Source organism: Anopheles funestus, unplaced genomic scaffold, assembly GCF_943734845.2.
Source record: "Anopheles funestus unplaced genomic scaffold, idAnoFuneDA-416_04 scaffold_74_ctg1, whole genome shotgun sequence".
Taxonomy (NCBI): Eukaryota; Metazoa; Arthropoda; class Insecta; order Diptera; family Culicidae; genus Anopheles; species Anopheles funestus.
This window is the reverse complement of record NW_026045316.1, coordinates 133,129-156,512: the sequence shown is the minus strand read 5'-3', so window position 1 is coordinate 156,512 and position 23,384 is coordinate 133,129. Positions and strand designations below refer to the sequence as shown.

Here is a 23,384-nt window from a genome sequence, read left to right as displayed (position 1 = left end):
TTAGCCAAGACACCTTAGCCAAGACACATTAGCCAAGACACCTTAGCCAAGACACCTTAGCCAAGACACCTTAGCCAAGACACCTTAGCCGAGACACCTTAGCCAAGACACCTTAGCCGAGACACCTTAGCCAAGACACATTAGCCAAGACACATTAGCCAAGACACCTTAGCCAAGACACATTAGCCAAGACACCTTAGCCAAGACACCTTAGCCAAGACACCTTAGCCAAAAAACATTAGCCAAGACACATTAGCCAAGACACCTTAGCCAAGACACCTTAGCCAAGACACCTTAGCCAAGACACCTTAGCCAAGACACCTTAGCCAAGACACCTTAGCCAAGATACCTTAGCCAAGACACATTAGCCAAGACACCTTAGCCAAGACACCTTAGCCAAGACACATTAGCCAAGACACCTTAGCCAAGACACATTAGCCAAGACACCTTAGCCAAGACACCTTAGCCAAGACACCTTAGCCAAGTCACATTAGCCAAGACACCTTAGCCGAGACACCTTAGCCAAGACACCTTAGCCAAGACACCTTAGCCAAGACACATTAGCCAAGACACCTTAGCCAAGACACCTCAGCCAAGACACCTTAGCCGAGACACCTTAGCCAAGACACATTAGCCAAGACACCTTAGCCAAGACACCTTAGCCAAGACACCTTAGCCAAGACACCTTAGCCAAGACACATTAGCCAAGACACCTTAGCCAAGACACATTAGCCAAGACACATTAGCCAAGACACCTTAGCCAAGACACCTTAGCCAAGACACATTAGCCAAGACACCTTAGCCAAGACACCTTAGCCAAGACACATTAGCCAAGACACCTTAGCCAAGACACCTTAGCCAAGACACCTTAGCCAAGACACATTAGCCAAGACACCTTAGCCAAGACACCTTAGCCAAGACACATTAGCCAAGACACCTTAGCCAAGACACCTTAGCCAAGACACCTTAGCCGAGACACCTTAGCCAAGACACCTTAGCCGAGACACCTTAGCCAAGACACATTAGCCAAGACACCTTAGCCAAGACACCTTAGCCAAGACACATTAGCCAAGACACCTTAGCCAAGACACCTTAGCCAAGACACCTTAGCCAAGACACATTAGCCAAGACACCTTAGTCAAGACACCTTAGCCAAGACACCTTAGCCAAGACACCTTAGCCAAGACACCTTAGCCAAGACACCTTAGCCAAGACACATTAGCCAAGACACATTAGCCAAGACACCTTAGCCAAGACACCTCAGCCAAGACACCTTAGCCAAGACACCTTAGCCGAGACACCTTAGCCAAGACACATTAGCCAAGACGCCTTAGCCAAGACACATTAGCCAAGACACATTAGAAAAGACACCTTAGCCAAGACACATTAGCCAAGACACATTAGCCAAGACACATTAGCCAAGACACCTTAGCCAAGACACCTTTGCCAAGACACATTAGCCAAGACACCTTAGCCAAGACACCTTAGCCAAGACACATTAGCCGAGACACCTTAGCCAAGACACATTAGCCAAGACACATTAGCCAAGACACCTTAGCCGAGACACCTTAGCCAAGACACCTTAGCCAAGACACCTTAGCCAAGACACATTAGCCAAGACACATTAGCCAAGACACCTTAGCCGAGACACCTTAGCCAAGACACCTTAGCCAAGACACATTAGCCAAGACACCTTAGCCGAGACACCTTAGCCAAGACACATTAGCCAAGACACCTTAGCCAAGACACCTTAGCCAAGACACATTAGCCAAGACACCTTAGCCAAGACACCTTAGCCAAGACACCTTAGCCAAGACACCTTAGCCAAGACACATTAGCCAAGACACCTTAGCCAAGACACCTTAGCCAAGACACCTTAGCCAAGATACCTTAGCCAAGACACCTTAGCCAAGACACATTAGCCAAGACACATTAGCCAAGACACCTTAGCCAAGACACCTTAGCCAAGACACATTAGCCAAGACACCTTAGCCAAGACACCTTAGCCAAGACACCTTAGCCGAGACACCTTAGCCAAGACACCTTAGCCGAGACACCTTAGCCAAGACACATTAGCCAAGACACCTTAGCCAAGACACCTTAGCCAAGACACATTAGCCAAGACACCTTAGCCAAGACACCTTAGCCAAGACACCTTAGCCAAGACACCTTAGCCAAGACACATTAGCCAAGACACCTTAGCCAAGACACCTTAGCCAAGACACCTTAGCCAAGATACCTTAGCCAAGACACCTTAGCCAAGACACATTAGCCAAGACACATTAGCCAAGACACCTTAGCCAAGACACCTCAGCCAAGACACCTTAGCCAAGACACCTTAGCCGAGACACCTTAGCCAAGACACATTAGCCAAGACGCCTTAGCCAAGACACATTAGCCAAGACACCTTAGCCAAGACACCTTAGCCAAGACACCTTAGCCAAGACACCTTAGCCAAGACACCTTAGCCAAGACACCTCAGCCAAGACACCTTAGCCAAGACACCTTAGCCGAGACACCTTAGCCAAGACACCTTAGCCAAGACACCTTAGCCAAGACACCTTAGCCAAGACACCTTAGCCAAGACACATTAGCCAAGACACCTTAGCCAAGACACCTTAGCCAAGACACCTTAGCCAAGACACCTTAGCCAAGACACATTAGCGAAGACACCTTAGCCAAGACACATTAGCCAAGACACCTTAGCCAAGACACCTTAGCCAAGACACATTAGCCAAGACACCTTAGCCAAGACACCTTAGCCAAGACACATTAGCCAAGACACCTTAGCCAAGACACATTAGCCAAGACACCTTAGCCAAGACACCTTAGCCAAGACACCTTAGCCAAGACACCTTAGCCGAGACACCTTAGCCAAGACACCTTAGCCATGACACCTTAGCCAAGACACCTTAGCCAAGACACCTTAGCCAAGACACATTATCCAAGACACCTTAGCCAAGACACCTTAGCCAAGACACCTCAGCCAAGACACCTTAGCCAAGACACCTTAGCCGAGACACCTTAGCCAAGACACATTAGCCAAGACGCCTTAGCCAAGACACATTAGCCAAGACACATTAGCCAAGACACCTTAGCCAAGACACCTTAGCCAAGACACCTTAGCCAAGACACCTTAGCCAAGACACCTTAGCCAAGACACATTAGCCAAGACACATTAGCCAAGACACCTTAGCCAAGACACCTCAGCCAAGACACCTTAGCCAAGACACCTTAGCCGAGACACCTTAGCCAAGACACATTAGCCAAGACGCCTTAGCCAAGACACATAAGCCAAGACACATTAGCCAAGACACCTTAGCCAAGACACATTAGCCAAGACACATTAGCCAAGACACATTAGCCAAGACACCTTAGCCAAGACACCTTTGCCAAGACACATTAGCCAAGACACCTTAGCCAAGACACCTTAGCCAAGACACATTAGCCGAGACACCTTAGCCAAGACACATTAGCCAAGACACCTTAGCCAAGACACCTTAGCCAAGACACATTAGCCAAGACACATTAGCCAAGACACCTTAGCCAAGACACCTTAGCCAAGACACATTAGCCAAGACACCTTAGCCAAGACACCTTAGCCAAGACACCTTAGCCAAGACACATTAGCCAAGACACCTTAACCAAGACACATTAGCCAAGACACCTTAGCCAAGACACCTTAGCCAAGACACATTAGCCAAGACACCTTAGCCAAGACACCTTAGCCAAGACACATTAGCCAAGACACCTTAGCCAAGACACATTAGCCAAGACACCTTAGCCAAGACACCTTAGCCAAGACACCTTAGCCAAGACACCTTAGCCAATACACCTTAGCCAAGACACCTTAGCCAAGACACATTAGCCAAGACACCTTAGCCAAGACACCTTAGCCAAGACACCTTAGCCAAGACACATTAGCCAAGACACCTTAGCCAAGACATCTTAGCCAAGACACATAAGCCAAGACACCTTAGCCAAGACACCTTAGCCAAGACACATTAGCCAAGACACCTTAGCCAAGACACATTAGCCGAGACACCTTAGCCAAGACACATTAGCCAAGACACCTTAGCCAAGACACCTTAGCCAAGACACCTTAGCCAAGACACATTAGCCGAGACACCTTAGCCAAGACACATTAGCCAAGACACCTTAGCCAAGACACCTTAGCCAAGACACATTAGCCAAGACACATTAGCCAAGACACCTTAGCCAAGACACCTTAGCCAAGACACATTAGCCAAGACACCTTAGCCAAGACACCTTAGCCAAGACACCTTAGCCAAGACACATTAGCCAAGACACCTTAGCCAAGACACATTAGCCAAGACACCTTAGCCAAGACACCTTAGCCAAGACACATTAGCCAAGACACCTTAGCCAAGACACCTTTGCCAAGACACATTAGCCAAGACACCTTAGCCAAGACACCTTAGCCAAGACACATTAGCCGAGACACCTTAGCCAAGACACATTAGCCAAGACACCTTAGCCAAGACACCTTAGCCAAGACACCTTAGCCAAGACACCTTAGCCAAGACACCTTAGCCAAGACACCTTAGCCAAGACACATTAGCCAAGACACCTTAGCCAAGACACATTAGCCAAGACACCTTAGCCAAGACACCTTAGCCAAGACACATTAGCCAACACACCTTAGCCAAGACACCTTAGCCAAGACACATTAGCCAAGACACCTTAGCCAAGACACATTAGCCAAGACACCTTAGCCAAGACACCTTAGCCAAGACACCTTAGCCAAGACACCTTAGCCGAGACACCTTAGCCAAGACACATTAGCCAAGACACATTAGCCAAGACACCTTAGCCAAGACACATTAGCCAAGACACCTTAGCCAAGACACCTTAGCCAAGACACATTAGCCAAGACACCTTAGCCAAGACACCTTAGCCAAGACACCTTAGCCAAGACACCTTAGCCAAGACACCTTAGCCAAGACACATTAGCCAAGACACCTTAGCCGAGACACCTTAGCCAAGACACCTTAGCCAAGACACCTTAGCCAAGACACCTTAGCCAAGGCACCTTAGCCAAGACACCTTAGCCAAGACACCTTAGCCAAGACACATTAGCCAAGACACCTTAGCCAAGACACCTTAGCCAAGACACATTAGCCAAGACACCTTAGCCAAGACACATTAGCCAAGACACCTTAGCCAAGACACATTAGCCAAGACACCTTAGCCAAGACACCTTAGCCAAGACACATTAGCCAAGACACCTTAGCCAAGACACCTTAGCCAAGACACCTTAGCCAAGAGACCTTAGCCAAGACACCTTAGCCAAGACACCTTAGCCGAGACACCTTAGCCAAGACACATTAAACAAGACACCTTAGCCAAGACACCTTAGCCAAGACACATTAGCCAAGACACCTTAGCCAAGACACCTTAGCCAAGACACCTTAGCCAAGACACCTTAGCCAAGACACCTTAGCCAAGACACCTTAGCCAAGACACCTTAGCCAAGACACATTAGCCAAGACACCTTAGCCGAGACACCTTAGCCAAGACACCTTAGCCAAGACACCTTAGCCAAGACACCTTAGCCAAGGCACCTTAGCCAAGACACCTTAGCCAAGACACCTTAGCCAAGACACATTAGCCAAGACACCTTAGCCAAGACACCTTAGCCAAGACACCTTAGCCAAGACACATTAGCCAAGACACCTTAGCCGAGACACCTTAGCCAAGACACCTTAGCCAAGACACCTTAGCCAAGACACATTAGCCAAGACACCTTAGCCAAGGCACCTTAGCCAAGACACCTTAGCCGAGACACCTTAGCCAAGACACATTAGCCAAGACACCTTAGCCAAGACACCTTAGCCAAGACACCTTAGCCAAGACACCTTAGCCAAGACACCTTAGCCAAGACACCTTAGCCAAGACACATTAGCCAAGACACCTTAGCCAAGACACCTTAGCCAAGACACATTAGCCAAGACACCTTAGCCAAGACACATTAGCCAAGACACCTTAGCCAAGACACCTTAGCCAAGACACCTTAGCCAAGACACATTAGCCAAGACACCTTAGCCGAGACACCTTAGCCAAGACACCTTAGCCAAGACACCTTAGCCAAGACACATTAGCCAAGACACCTTAGCCAAGACACCTTAGCCAAGACACATTAGCCAAGACACCTTAGCCAAGACACCTTAGCCAAGACACCTTAGCCAAGACACCTTAGCCAAGACACATTAGCCAAGACACCTTAGTCAAGACACCTTAGCCAAGACACCTTAGCCAAGACACCTTAGCCAAGACACCTTAGCCAAGACACATTAGCCAAGACACATTAGCCAAGACACCTTAGCCAAGACACCTCAGCCAAGACACCTTAGCCAAGACACCTTAGCCGAGACACCTTAGCCAAGACACATTAGCCAAGACGCCTTAGCCAAGACACATTAGCCAAGACACATTAGCCAAGACACCTTAGCCAAGACACATTAGCCAAGACACATTAGCCAAGACACCTTAGCCAAGACACCTTTGCCAAGACACATTAGCCAAGACACCTTAGCCAAGACACCTTAGCCAAGACACATTAGCCTAGACACCTTAGCCAAGACACATTAGCCAAGACACCTTAGCCAAGACACCTTAGCCAAGACACATTAGCCAAGACACATTAGCCAAGACACCTTAGCCAAGACACCTTAGCCAAGACACATTAGCCAAGACACCTTAGCCAAGACACCTTAGCCAAGACACCTTAGCCGAGACACCTTAGCCAAGACACCTTAGCCGAGACACCTTAGCCAAGACACATTAGCCAAGACACCTTAGCCAAGACACCTTAGCCAAGACACATTAGCCAAGACACCTTAGCCAAGACACCTTAGCCAAGACACCTTAGCCAAGACACCTTAGCCAAGACACATTAGCCAAGACACCTTAGCCAAGACACCTTAGCCAAGACACCTTAGCCAAGATACCTTAGCCAAGACACCTTAGCCAAGACACATTAGCCAAGACACATTAGCCAAGACACCTTAGCCAAGACACCTCAGCCAAGACACCTTAGCCAAGACACCTTAGCCGAGACACCTTAGCCAAGACACATTAGCCAAGACGCCTTAGCCAAGACACATTAGCCAAGACACCTTAGCCAAGACACCTTAGCCAAGACACCTTAGCCAAGACACCTTAGCCAAGACACCTTAGCCAAGACACCTCAGCCAAGACACCTTAGCCAAGACACCTTAGCCGAGACACCTTAGCCAAGACACCTTAGCCAAGACACCTTAGCCAAGACACCTTAGCCAAGACACCTTAGCCAAGACACATTAGCCAAGACACCTTAGCCAAGACACCTTAGCCAAGACACCTTAGCCAAGACACCTTAGCCAAGACACATTAGCCAAGACACCTTAGCCAAGACACATTAGCCAAGACACCTTAGCCAAGACACCTTAGCCAAGACACATTAGCCAAGACACCTTAGCCAAGACACCTTAGCCAAGACACATTAGCCAAGACACCTTAGCCAAGACACATTAGCCAAGACACCTTAGCCAAGACACCTTAGCCAAGACACCTTAGCCAAGACACCTTAGCCGAGACACCTTAGCCAAGACACATTAGCCAAGACACCTTAGCCAAGACACATTAGCCAAGACACCTTAGCCAAGACACATTAGCCAAGACACCTTAGCCAAGACACCTTAGCCAAGACACATTAGCCAAGACACCTTAGCCAAGACACCTTAGCCAAGACACCTTAGCCAAGACACCTTAGCCAAGACACCTTAGCCAAGACACATTAGCCAAGACACCTTAGCCGAGACACCTTAGCCAAGACACCTTAGCCAAGACACCTTAGCCAAGACACCTTAGCCAAGGCACCTTAGCCAAGACACCTTAGCCAAGACACCTTAGCCAAGACACATTAGCCAAGACACCTTAGCCAAGACACCTTAGCCAAGACACCTTAGCCAAGACACCTTAGCCGAGACACCTTAGCCAAGACACATTAGCCAAGACACCTTAGCCAAGACACATTAGCCAAGACACCTTAGCCAAGACACATTAGCCAAGACACCTTAGCCAAGACACCTTAGCCAAGACACATTAGCCAAGACACCTTAGCCAAGACACCTTAGCCAAGACACCTTAGCCAAGAGACCTTAGCCAAGACACCTTAGCCAAGACACCTTAGCCGAGACACCTTAGCCAAGACACATTAAACAAGACACCTTAGCCAAGACACCTTAGCCAAGACACATTAGCCAAGACACCTTAGCCAAGACACATTAGCCAAGACACATTAGCCAAGACACCTTAGCCAAGACACCTTAGCCAAGACACATTAGCCAAGACACCTTAGCCAAGACACCTTAGCCAAGACACATTAGCCAAGACACCTTAGCCAAGACACATTAGCCAAGACACATTAGCCAAGACACCTTAGCCAAGACACCTTAGCCAAGACACATTAGCCAAGACACCTTAGCCAAGACACCTTAGCCAAGACACCTTAGCCGAGACACCTTAGCCAAGACACCTTAGCCGAGACACCTTAGCCAAGACACATTAGCCAAGACACCTTAGCCAAGACAACTTAGCCAAGACACATTAGCCAAGACACCTTAGCCAAGACACCTTAGCCAAGACACCTTAGCCAAGACACATTAGCCAAGACACCTTAGCCAAGACACCTTAGCCAAGACACCTTAGCCAAGACACCTTAGCCAAGACACATTAGCCAAGACACCTTAGCCAAGACACCTTAGCCAAGACACCTTAGCCAAGATACCTTAGCCAAGACACCTTAGCCAAGACACATTAGCCAAGACACATTAGCCAAGACACCTTAGCCAAGACACCTTAGCCAAGACACCTTAGCCGAGACACCTTAGCCAAGACACATTAGCCAAGACACCTTAGCCAAGACACATTAGCCAAAACACTATAGCCAAGACACATTAGCCAAGACACCTTAGCCAAGACACCTTAGCCAAGACACATTAGCCAAGACACCTTAGCCAAGACACCTTAGCCAAGACACCTTAGCCAAGAGACCTTAGCCAAGACACCTTAGCCAAGACACCTTAGCCGAGACACCTTAGCCAAGACACATTAAACAAGACACCTTAGCCAAGACACCTTAGCCAAGACACATTAGCCAAGACACCTTAGCCAAGACACCTTAGCCAAGACACCTTAGCCAAGACACCTTAGCCAAGACACATTAGCCAAGACATCTTAGCCAAGACACCTTAGCCAAGACACATTAGCCAAGACACCTTAGCCGAGACACCTTAGCCAAGACACCTTAGCCAAGACACCTTAGCCAAGACACATTAGCCAAGACACCTTAGCCAAGACACCTTAGCCAAGACACATTAGCCAAGACACCTTAGCCAAGACACATTAGCCAAGACACCTTAGCCAAGACACCTTAGCCAAGACACCTTAGCCAAGACACCTTAGCCAAGACACCTTAGCCAAGACACCTTAGCCAAGACACCTTAGCCGAGACACCTTAGCCAAGACACATTAGCCAAGACACCTTAGCCAAGACACATTAGCCAAGACACCTTAGCCAAGACACATTAGCCAAGACACCTTAGCCAAGACACCTTAGCCAAGACACATTAGCCAAGACACCTTAGCCAAGACACCTTAGCCAAGACACCTTAGCCAAGACACATTAGCCAAGACACCTTAGCCAAGACACATTAGCCAAGACACCTTAGCCAAGACACCTTAGCCAAGACACATTAGCCAAGACACCTTAGCCAAGACACCTTAGCCAAGACACATTAGCCAAGACACCTTAGCCAAGACACATTAGCCAAGACACCTTAGCCAAGACACCTTAGCCAAGACACCTTAGCCAAGACACCTTAGCCAATACACCTTAGCCAAGACACCTTAGCCAAGACACCTTAGCCAAGACACATTAGCCAAGACACCTTAGCCAAGACACCTTAGCCAAGACACCTTAGCCAAGACACATTAGCCAAGACACCTTAGCCAAGACATCTTAGCCAAGACACATAAGCCAAGACACCTTAGCCAAGACACCTTAGCCAAGACACATTAGCCAAGACACCTTAGCCAAGACACCTTAGCCAAGACACATTAGCCAAGACACCTTAGCCAAGACACCTTAGCCAAGACACCTTAGCCAAGACACCTTAGCCAAGACACCTTAGCCAAGACACATTAGCCAAGACACCTTAGCCAAGACACCTTAGCCAAGACACCTTAGCCAAGACACATTAGCCAAGACACCTTAGCCAAGACACCTTAGCCAAGACACCTTAGCCAAGACACATTAGCCAAGACACCTTAGCCAAGACACCTTAGCCAAGACACCTTAGCCAAGACACCTTAGCCAAGACACCTTAGCCGAGACACCTTAGCCAAGACACATTAGCCAAGACACCTTAGCCAAGACACATTAGCCAAGACACCTTAGCCAAGACACATTAGCCAAGACACCTTAGCCAAGACACCTTAGCCAAGACACATTAGCCAAGACACCTTAGCCAAGACACCTTAGCCAAGACACCTTAGCCAAGAGACCTTAGCCAAGACACCTTAGCCAAGACACCTTAGCCGAGACACCTTAGCCAAGACACATTAGCCAAGACACCTTAGCCAAGACACATTAGCCAAGACACCTTAGCCAAGACACATTAGCCAAGACACCTTAGCCAAGACACCTTAGCCAAGACACATTAGCCAAGACACCTTAGCCAAGACACCTTAGCCAAGACACATTAGCCAAGACACCTTAGCCAAGACACATTAGCCAAGACACCTTAGCCAAGACACCTTAGCCAAGACACATTAGCCAAGACACCTTAGCCAAGACACCTTAGCCAAGACACCTTAGCCAAGACACCTTAGCCAAGACACCTTAGCCGAGACACCTTAGCCAAGACACCTTAGCCAAGACACCTTAGCCAAGACACATTAGCCAAGACACCTTAGCCAAGACACATTAGCCAAGACACATTAGCCAAGACACCTTAGCCAAGACACATTAGCCAAGACACCTTAGCCAAGACACTTTAGCCAAGACACATTAGCCAAGACACCTTAGCCAAGACACCTTAGCCAAGACACCTTAGCCGAGACACATTAGCCAAGACACCTTAGCCAAGACACCTTAGCCAAGACACCTTAGCCAAGACACCTTAGCCAAGACACCTTAGCCAAGACACCTTAGCCAAGACACCTTAGCCGAGACACCTTAGCCAAGACACCTTAGCCGAGACACATTAGCCAAGACACCTTTGCCGAGACACATTAGCCAAGACACCTTAGCCAAGACACATTAGCCAAGACACCTTAGCCAAGACACCTTAGCCAAGACACCTTAGCCAAGACACCTTAGCCAAGACACCTTAGCCAAGACACATTAGCCAAGACACCTTAGCCAAGACACATTAGCCAAGACACCTTAGCCGAGACACATTAGCCAAGACACCTTAGCCAAGACACCTTAGCCGAGACACATTAGCCAAGACACCTTAGCCAAGACACATTAGCCGAGACACATTAGCCAAGACACCTTAGCCAAGACACCTTAGCCGAGACACATTAGCCAAGACACCTTAGCCGAGACACATTAGCCAAGACACCTTAGCCAAGACACATTAGCCAAGACACCTTAGCCAAGACACCTTAGCCAAGACACCTTAGCCAAGACACCTTAGCCGAGACACATTAGCCAAGACACCTTAGCCGAGACACATTAGCCAAGACACCTTAGCCAAGACACATTAGCCGAGACACATTAGCCAAGACACCTTAGCCAAGACACCTTAGCCAAGACACCTTAGCCAAGACACCTTAGCCAAGACACCTTAGCCAAGACACCTTAGCCAAGACACATTAGCCGAGACACATTAGCCAAGACACCTTAGCCAAGACACCTTAGCCAAGACACCTTAGCCAAGACACCTTAGCCAAGACACATTAGCCAAGACACCTTAGCCAAGACACCTTAGCCAAGACACATTAGCCAAGACACCTTAGCCAAGACACATTAGCCAAGACACCTTAGCCAAGACACATTAGCCAAGGCACCTTAGCCAAGACACCTTAGCCAAGACACATTAGCCGAGACACTTTAGCCAAGACACCTTAGCCAAGACACCTTAGCCAAGACACCTTAGCCAAGACACATTAGCCGAGACACATTTGCCAAGACACATTAGCCAAGACACATTAGCCAAGACACCTTAGCCAAGACACCTTAGCCAAGACACATTAGCCGAGACACATTAGCCAAGACACCTTAGCCAAGACACCTTAGCCAAGACACCTTAGCCAAGACACATTAGCCAAGACACCTTAGCCAAGACACATTAGCCAAGACACCTTAGCCAAGACACCTTAGCCAAGACACCTTAGCCAAGACACCTTAGCCAAGACACTTTAGCCAAGACACATTAGCCAAGACACCTTAGCCAAGACACCTTAGCCAAGACACATTAGCCGAGACACATTTGCCAAGACACCTTAGCCAAGACACCTTAGCCAAGACACCTTAGCCAAGACACCTTAGCCAAGACACATTAGCCAAGACACCTTAGCCAAGACACATTAGCCAAGACACCTTAGCCAAGACACCTTAGCCGAGACACATTAGCCAAGACACCTAAGCCAAGACACTTTAGCCAAGACACATTAGCCAAGACACCTTAGCCAAGACACCTTAGCCAAGACACATTAGCCAAGACACATTAGCCAAGACACCTTAGCCAAGACACCTTAGCCAAGACACATTAGCCGAGACACATTAGCCAAGACACCTTAGCCAAGACACCTTAGCCAAGACACCTTAGCCAAGACACCTTAGCCAAGACACATTAGCCAAGACACCTTAGCCAAGACACCTTAGCCAAGACACCTTAGCCGAGACACATTAGCCAAGACACCTTAGCCAAGACACCTTAGCCAAGACACCTTAGCCAAGACACATTAGCCGAGACACATTAGCCAAGACACTTTAGCCAAGACACATTAGCCAAGACACCTTAGCCAAGACACCTTAGCCAAGACACCTTAGCCAAGACACCTTAGCCAAGACACCTTAGCCAAGACACTTTAGCCAAGACACATTAGCCAAGACACCTTAGCCAAGACACCTTAGCCAAGACACATTAGCCGAGACACATTTGCCAAGACACCTTAGCCAAGACACCTTAGCCAAGACACCTTAGCCAAGACACCTTAGCCAAGACACATTAGCCAAGACACATTAGCCAAGACACATTAGCCGAGACACATTAGCCAAGACACCTTAGCCAAGACACCTTAGCCAAGACACATTAGCCAAGACACCTTAGCCAAGACACCTTAGCCAAGACACTTTAGCCGAGACACATTAGCCAAGACACTTTAGCCAAGACACATTAGCCAAGACACCTTAGCCAAAACACCTTAGCCAAGACACCTTAGCCGAGACACATTAGCCGAGACACATTAGCCAAGACACCTTAGCCGAGACACATTAGCCAAGACACCTTAGCCAAGACACCTTAGCCAAGACACCTTAGCCAAGACACCTTAGCCAAGACACCTTAGCCAAGACACCTTAGCCAAGACACCTTAGCCAAGACACTTTAGCCAAGACACATTAGCCAAGACACCTTAGCCGAGACACATTAGCCAAGACACCTTAGCCAAGACACCTTAGCCAAGACACCTTAGCCAAGACACCTTAGCCAAGACACCTTAGCCAAGACACATTAGCCAAGACACCTTAGCCGAGACACATTAGCCAAGACACCTTAGCCAAGACACCTTAGCCAAGACACCTTAGCCGAGACACATTAGCCAAGACACCTTAACCAAGACACCTTAGCCAAGACACCTTAGCCAAGACACCTTAGCCAAGACACCTTAGCCAAGACACCTTAGCCAAGACACCTTAGCCAAGACACCTTAGCCGAGACACCTTAGCCAAGACACCTTAGCCGAGACACATTAGCCAAGACACCTTAGCCAAGACACATTAGCCAAGACACCTTAGCCAAGACACCTTAGCCAAGACACCTTAGCCAAGACACCTTAGCCAAGACACCTTAGCCAAGACACCTTAGCCAAGACACCTTAGCCAAGACACATTAGCCAAGACACCTTAGCCGAGACACATTAGCCAAGACACCTTAGCCAAGACACCTTAGCCGAGACACATTAGCCAAGACACCTTAGCCAAGACACATTAGCCGAGACACATTAGCCAAGACACCTTAGCCAAGACACCTTAGCCGAGACACATTAGCCAAGACACCTTAGCCGAGACACATTAGCCAAGACACCTTAGCCAAGACACATTAGCCAAGACACCTTAGCCAAGACACCTTAGCCAAGACACCTTAGCCGAGACACCTTAGCCAAGACACCTTAGCCGAGACACATTAGCCAAGACACCTTAGCCAAGACACATTAGCCGAGACACATTAGCCAAGACACCTTAGCCAAGACACCTTAGCCAAGACACCTTAGCCAAGACACCTTAGCCAAGACACCTTAGCCAAGACACCTTAGCCAAGACACATTAGCCGAGACACATTAGCCAAGACACCTTAGCCAAGACACCTTAGCCAAGACACCTTAGCCAAGACACCTTAGCCAAGACACATTAGCCAAGACACCTTAGCCAAGACACCTTAGCCAAGACACATTAGCCAAGACACCTTAGCCAAGACACATTAGCCAAGACACCTTAGCCAAGACACATTAGCCAAGACACCTTAGCCAAGACACATAAGCCAAGACACCTTAGCCAAGACACCTTAGCCAAGACACATTAGCCGAGACACTTTAGCCAAGACACCTTAGCCAAGACACCTTAGCCAAGACACCTTAGCCAAGACACATTAGCCGAGACACATTTGCCAAGACACATTAGCCAAGACACATTAGCCAAGACACCTTAGCCAAGACACCTTAGCCAAGACACATTAGCCGAGACACATTAGCCAAGACACCTTAGCCAAGACACCTTAGCCAAGACACCTTAGCCAAGACACATTAGCCAAGACACCTTAGCCAAGACACATTAGCCAAGACACCTTAGCCAAGACACCTTAGCCAAGACACCTTAGCCAAGACACCTTAGCCAAGACACTTTAGCCAAGACACATTAGCCAAGACACCTTAGCCAAGACACCTTAGCCAAGACACATTAGCCGAGACACATTTGCCAAGACACCTTAGCCAAGACACCTTAGCCAAGACACCTTAGCCAAGACACCTTAGCCAAGACACATTAGCCAAGACACCTTAGCCAAGACACATTAGCCAAGACACCTTAGCCAAGACACCTTAGCCGAGACACATTAGCCAAGACACCTAAGCCAAGACACTTTAGCCAAGACACATTAGCCAAGACACCTTAGCCAAGACACCTTAGCCAAGACACATTAGCCAAGACACATTAGCCAAGACACCTTAGCCAAGACACCTTAGCCAAGACACATTAGCCGAGACACATTAGCCAAGACACCTTAGCCAAGACACCTTAGCCAAGACACCTTAGCCAAGACACCTTAGCCAAGACACATTAGCCAAGACACCTTAGCCAAGACACCTTAGCCAAGACACCTTAGCCGAGACACATTAGCCAAGACACCTTAGCCAAGACACCTTAGCCAAGACACCTTAGCCAAGACACATTAGCCGAGACACATTAGCCAAGACACCTTAGCCAAGACACCTTAGCCAAGACACCTTAGCCAAGACACCTTAGCCAAGACACATTAGCCAAGACACCTTAGCCAAGACACCTTAGCCAAGACACCTTAGCCGAGACACATTAGCCAAGACACCTTAGCCGAGACACATTAGCCAAGACACCTTAGCCAAGACACATTAGCCAAGACACCTTAGCCAAGACACCTTAGCCAAGACACCTTAGCCAAGACACCTTAGCCAAGACACCTTAGCCAAGACACTTTAGCCAAGACACATTAGCCAAGACACCTTAGCCAAGACACCTTAGCCAAGACACATTAGCCGAGACACATTTGCCAAGACACCTTAGCCAAGACACCTTAGCCAAGACACCTTAGCCAAGACACCTTAGCCAAGACACATTAGCCAAGACACCTTAGCCAAGACACATTAGCCAAGACACCTTAGCCAAGACACCTTAGCCGAGACACATTAGCCAAGACACCTAAGCCAAGACACTTTAGCCAAGACACATTAGCCAAGACACCTTAGCCAAGACACCTTAGCCAAGACACATTAGCCAAGACACATTAGCCAAGACACCTTAGCCAAGACACCTTAGCCAAGACACATTAGCCAAGACACCTTAGCCAAGACACCTTAGCCAAGACACCTTAGCCAAGAGACCTTAGCCAAGACACCTTAGCCAAGACACCTTAGCCGAGACACCTTAGCCAAGACACATTAGCCAAGACACCTTAGCCAAGACACATTAGCCAAGACACCTTAGCCAAGACACATTAGCCAAGACACCTTAGCCAAGACACCTTAGCCAAGACACATTAGCCAAGACACCTTAGCCAAGACACCTTAGCCAAGACACATTAGCCAAGACACCTTAGCCAAGACACATTAGCCAAGACACCTTAGCCAAGACACCTTAGCCAAGACACATTAGCCAAGACACCTTAGCCAAGACACCTTAGCCAAGACACCTTAGCCAAGACACCTTAGCCAAGACACCTTAGCCGAGACACCTTAGCCAAGACACCTTAGCCAAGACACCTTAGCCAAGACACATTAGCCAAGACACCTTAGCCAAGACACATTAGCCAAAACACCTTAGCCAAGACACCTTAGCCAAGACACCTTAGCCAAGACACCTTAGCCAAGACACCTTAGCCGAGACACCTTAGCCAAGACACATTAGCCAAGACACCTTAGCCAAGACACCTTAGCCAAGACACCTTAGCCGAGACACCTTAGCCAAGACACATTAGCCAAGACACCTTAGCCAAGACACCTTAGCCAAGACACATTAGCCAAGACACCTTAGCCAAGACACCTTAGCCAAGACACCTTAGCCAAGACACCTTAGCCAAGACACCTTAGCCAAGACACATTAGCCAAGACACCTTAGCCAAGACACCTTAGCCAAGACACCTTAGCCAAGACACCTTAGCCAAGACACCTTAGCCAAGACACATTAGCCAAGACACCTTAGCCAAGACACCTTAGCCAAGACACCTTAGCCAAGACACCTTAGCCAAGACACCTTAGCCGAGACACCTTAGCCAAGACACATTAGCCAAGACACATTAGCCGAGACACATTAGCCAAGACACCTTAGCCAAGACACCTTAGCCAAGACACCTTAGCCAAGACACCTTAGCCAAGACACCTTAGCCAAGACACATTAGCCAAGACACCTTAGCCGAGACACATTAGCCAAGACACCTTAGCCAAGACACCTTAGCCAAGACACCTTAGCCGAGACACATTAGCCAAGACACCTTAACCAAGACACCTTAGCCAAGACACCTTAGCCAAGACACCTTAGCCAAGACACCTTAGCCAAGACACCTTAGCCAAGACACCTTAGCCAAGACACCTTAGCCGAGACACCTTAGCCAAGACACCTTAGCCGAGACACATTAGCCAAGACACCTTAGCCAAGACACATTAGCCAAGACACCTTAGCCAAGACACCTTAGCCAAGACACCTTAGCCAAGACACCTTAGCCAAGACACCTTAGCCAAGACACCTTAGCCAAGACACCTTAGCCAAGACACATTAGCCAAGACACCTTAGCCGAGACACATTAGCCAAGACACCTTAGCCAAGACACCTTAGCCGAGACACATTAGCCAAGACACCTTAGCCAAGACACATTAGCCGAGACACATTAGCCAAGACACCTTAGCCAAGACACCTTAGCCGAGACACATTAGCCAAGACACCTTAGCCGAGACACATTAGCCAAGACACCTTAGCCAAGACACATTAGCCAAGACACCTTAGCCAAGACACCTTAGCCAAGACACCTTAGCCGAGACACCTTAGCCAAGACACCTTAGCCGAGACACATTAGCCAAGACACCTTAGCCAAGACACATTAGCCGAGACACATTAGCCAAGACACCTTAGCCAAGACACCTTAGCCAAGACACCTTAGCCAAGACACCTTAGCCAAGACACCTTAGCCAAGACACCTTAGCCAAGACACATTAGCCGAGACACATTAGCCAAGACACCTTAGCCAAGACACCTTAGCCAAGACACCTTAGCCAAGACACCTTAGCCAAGACACATTAGCCAAGACACCTTAGCCAAGACACCTTAGCCAAGACACATTAGCCAAGACACCTTAGCCAAGACACATTAGCCAAGACACCTTAGCCAAGACACATTAGCCAAGACACCTTAGCCAAGACACATAAGCCAAGACACCTTAGCCAAGACACCTTAGCCAAGACACATTAGCCGAGACACTTTAGCCAAGACACCTTAGCCAAGACACCTTAGCCAAGACACCTTAGCCAAGACACATTAGCCGAGACACATTTGCCAAGACACATTAGCCAAGACACATTAGCCAAGACACCTTAGCCAAGACACCTTAGCCAAGACACATTAGCCGAGACACATTAGCCAAGACACCTTAGCCAAGACACCTTAGCCAAGACACCTTAGCCAAGACACATTAGCCAAGACACCTTAGCCAAGACACATTAGCCAAGACACCTTAGCCAAGACACCTTAGCCAAGACACCTTAGCCAAGACACCTTAGCCAAGACACTTTAGCCAAGACACATTAGCCAAGACACCTTAGCCAAGACACCTTAGCCAAGACACATTAGCCGAGACACATTTGCCAAGACACCTTAGCCAAGACACCTTAGCCAAGACACCTTAGCCAAGACACCTTAGCCAAGACACATTAGCCAAGACACCTTAGCCAAGACACATTAGCCAAGACACCTTAGCCAAGACACCTTAGCCGAGACACATTAGCCAAGACACCTAAGCCAAGACACTTTAGCCAAGACACATTAGCCAAGACACCTTAGCCAAGACACCTTAGCCAAGACACATTAGCCAAGACACATTAGCCAAGACACCTTAGCCAAGACACCTTAGCCAAGACACATTAGCCGAGACACATTAGCCAAGACACCTTAGCCAAGACACCTTAGCCAAGACACCTTAGCCAAGACACCTTAGCCAAGACACATTAGCCAAGACACCTTAGCCAAGACACCTTAGCCAAGACACCTTAGCCGAGACACATTAGCCAAGACACCTTAGCCAAGACACCTTAGCCAAGACACCTTAGCCAAGACACATTAGCCGAGACACATTAGCCAAGACACCTTAGCCAAGACACCTTAGCCAAGACACCTTAGCCAAGACACCTTAGCCAAGACACATTAGCCAAGACACCTTAGCCAAGACACCTTAGCCAAGACACCTTAGCCGAGACACATTAGCCAAGACACCTTAGCCGAGACACATTAGCCAAGACACCTTAGCCAAGACACATTAGCCAAGACACCTTAGCCAAGACACCTTAGCCAAGACACCTTAGCCAAGACACCTTAGCCAAGACACCTTAGCCAAGACACTTTAGCCAAGACACATTAGCCAAGACACCTTAGCCAAGACACCTTAGCCAAGACACATTAGCCGAGACACATTTGCCAAGACACCTTAGCCAAGACACCTTAGCCAAGACACCTTAGCCAAGACACCTTAGCCAAGACACATTAGCCAAGACACCTTAGCCAAGACACATTAGCCAAGACACCTTAGCCAAGACACCTTAGCCGAGACACATTAGCCAAGACACCTAAGCCAAGACACTTTAGCCAAGACACATTAGCCAAGACACCTTAGCCAAGACACCTTAGCCAAGACACATTAGCCAAGACACATTAGCCAAGACACCTTAGCCAAGACACCTTAGCCAAGACACATTAGCCAAGACACCTTAGCCAAGACACCTTAGCCAAGACACCTTAGCCAAGAGACCTTAGCCAAGACACCTTAGCCAAGACACCTTAGCCGAGACACCTTAGCCAAGACACATTAGCCAAGACACCTTAGCCAAGACACATTAGCCAAGACACCTTAGCCAAGACACATTAGCCAAGACACCTTAGCCAAGACACCTTAGCCAAGACACATTAGCCAAGACACCTTAGCCAAGACACCTTAGCCAAGACACATTAGCCAAGACACCTTAGCCAAGACACATTAGCCAAGACACCTTAGCCAAGACACCTTAGCCAAGACACATTAGCCAAGACACCTTAGCCAAGACACCTTAGCCAAGACACCTTAGCCAAGACACCTTAGCCAAGACACCTTAGCCGAGACACCTTAGCCAAGACACCTTAGCCAAGACACCTTAGCCAAGACACATTAGCCAAGACACCTTAGCCAAGACACATTAGCCAAAACACCTTAGCCAAGACACCTTAGCCAAGACACCTTAGCCAAGACACCTTAGCCAAGACACCTTAGCCGAGACACCTTAGCCAAGACACATTAGCCAAGACACCTTAGCCAAGACACCTTAGCCAAGACACCTTAGCCGAGACACCTTAGCCAAGACACATTAGCCAAGACACCTTAGCCAAGACACCTTAGCCAAGACACATTAGCCAAGACACCTTAGCCAAGACACCTTAGCCAAGACACCTTAGCCAAGACACCTTAGCCAAGACACCTTAGCCAAGACACATTAGCCAAGACACCTTAGCCAAGACACCTTAGCCAAGACACCTTAGCCAAGACACATTAGCCAAGACACCTTAGCCAAGACACCTTAGCCAAGACACCTTAGCCAAGACACATTAGCCAAGACACCTTAGCCAAGACACCTTAGCCAAGACACCTTAGCCAAGACACCTTAGCCAAGACACCTTAGCCGAGACACCTTAGCCAAGACACATTAGCCAAGACACCTTAGCCAAGACACATTAGCCAAGACACCTTAGCCAAGACACATTAGCCAAGACACCTTAGCCAAGACACCTTAGCCAAGACACATTAGCCAAGACACCTTAGCCAAGACACCTTAGCCAAGACACCTTAGCCAAGAGACCTTAGCCAAGACACCTTAGCCAAGACACCTTAGCCGAGACACCTTAGCCAAGACACATTAGCCAAGACACCTTAGCCAAGACACATTAGCCAAGACACCTTAGCCAAGACACATTAGCCAAGACACCTTAGCCAAGACACCTTAGCCAAGACACATTAGCCAAGACACCTTAGCCAAGACACCTTAGCCAAGACACATTAGCCAAGACACCTTAGCCAAGACACATTAGCCAAGACACCTTAGCCAAGACACCTTAGCCAAGACACATTAGCCAAGACACCTTAGCCAAGACACCTTAGCCAAGACACCTTAGCCAAGACACCTTAGCCAAGACACCTTAGCCGAGACACCTTAGCCAAGACACCTTAGCCAAGACACCTTAGCCAAGACACATTAGCCAAGACACCTTAGCCAAGACACCTTAGCCAAGACACCTTAGCCAAGAGACCTTAGCCAAGACACCTTAGCCAAGACACCTTAGCCGAGACACCTTAGCCAAGACACATTAGCCAAGACACCTTAGCCAAGACACATTAGCCAAGACACCTTAGCCAAGACACATTAGCCAAGACACCTTAGCCAAGACACCTTAGCCAAGACACATTAGCCAAGACACCTTAGCCAAGACACCTTAGCCAAGACACATTAGCCAAGAGACCTTAGCCAAGACACCTTAGCCAAGACACCTTAGCCGAGACACCTTAGCCAAGACACATTAGCCAAGACACCTTAGCCAAGACACATTAGCCAAGACACCTTAGCCAAGACACATTAGCCAAGACACCTTAGCCAAGACACCTTAGCCAAGACACATTAGCCAAGACACCTTAGCCAAGACACCTTAGCCAAGACACATTAGCCAAGACACCTTAGCCAAGACACCTTAGCCAAGACACATTAGCCAAGACACCTTAGCCAAGACACCTTAGCCAAGACACCTTAGCCAAGACACATTAGCCAAGACACCTTAGCCAAGACACATTAGCCAAGACACCTTAGCCAAGACACCTTAGCCAAGACACATTAGCCAAGACACCTTAGCCAAGACACCTTAGCCAAGACACATTAGCCAAGACACTTTAGCCAAGACACATTAGCCAAGACACCTTAGCCAAGACACCTTAGCCAAGACACCTTAGCCAAGACACCTTAGCCAATACACCTTAGCCAAGACACCTTAGCCAAGACACCTTAGCCAAGACACATTAGCCAAGACACCTTAGCCAAGACACCTTAGCCAAGACACCTTAGCCAAGACACATTAGCCAAGACACCTTAGCCAAGACATCTTAGCCAAGACACATAAGCCAAGACACCTTAGCCAAGACACCTTAGCCAAGACACATTAGCCAAGACACCTTAGCCAAGACACCTTAGCCAAGACACATTAGCCAAGACACCTTAGCCAAGACACCTTAGCCAAGACACCTTAGCCAAGACACCTTAGCCAAGACACCTTAGCCAAGACACATTAGCCAAGACACCTTAGCCAAGACACCTTAGCCAAGACACCTTAGCCAAGACACATTAGCCAAGACACCTTAGCCAAGACACCTTAGCCAAGACACCTTAGCCAAGACACATTAGCCAAGACACCTTAGCCAAGACACCTTAGCCAAGACACCTTAGCCAAGACACCTTAGCCAAGACACCTTAGCCGAGACACCTTAGCCAAGACACATTAGCCAAGACACCTTAGCCAAGACACATTAGCCAAGACACCTTAGCCAAGACACATTAGCCAAGACACCTTAGCCAAGACACCTTAGCCAAGACACATTAGCCAAGACACCTTAGCCAAGACACCTTAGCCAAGACACCTTAGCCAAGAGACCTTAGCCAAGACACCTTAGCCAAGACACCTTAGCCGAGACACCTTAGCCAAGACACATTAGCCAAGACACCTTAGCCAAGACACATTAGCCAAGACACCTTAGCCAAGACACATTAGCCAAGACACCTTAGCCAAGACACCTTAGCCAAGACACATTAGCCAAGACACCTTAGCCAAGACACCTTAGCCAAGACACATTAGCCAAGACACCTTAGCCAAGACACATTAGCCAAGACACCTTAGCCAAGACACCTTAGCCAAGACACATTAGCCAAGACACCTTAGCCAAGACACCTTAGCCAAGACACCTTAGCCAAGACACCTTAGCCAAGACACCTTAGCCGAGACACCTTAGCCAAGACACCTTAGCCAAGACACCTTAGCCAAGACACATTAGCCAAGACACCTTAGCCAAGACACATTAGCCAAAACACCTTAGCCAAGACACCTTAGCCAAGACACATTAGCCAAGACACCTTAG

The 23,384-nt window shown here is 48.4% G+C and overlaps 1 long non-coding RNA gene across 1 annotated transcript in view; it reads right to left on the bottom strand.

Annotated features, from left to right (window-relative positions):
* Positions 1–2,485: 2,485 nt before the first annotated feature.
* LOC125774353 (uncharacterized) overlaps positions 2,486–23,384 on the bottom strand; it is a 65,781-nt gene continuing 44,882 nt past the window's right edge. The window contains exon 4 of the long non-coding RNA XR_007420837.1: positions 2,486–2,701. This is a non-coding gene — a long non-coding RNA (uncharacterized LOC125774353). The remainder of the gene's footprint in view (positions 2,702–23,384) is intronic.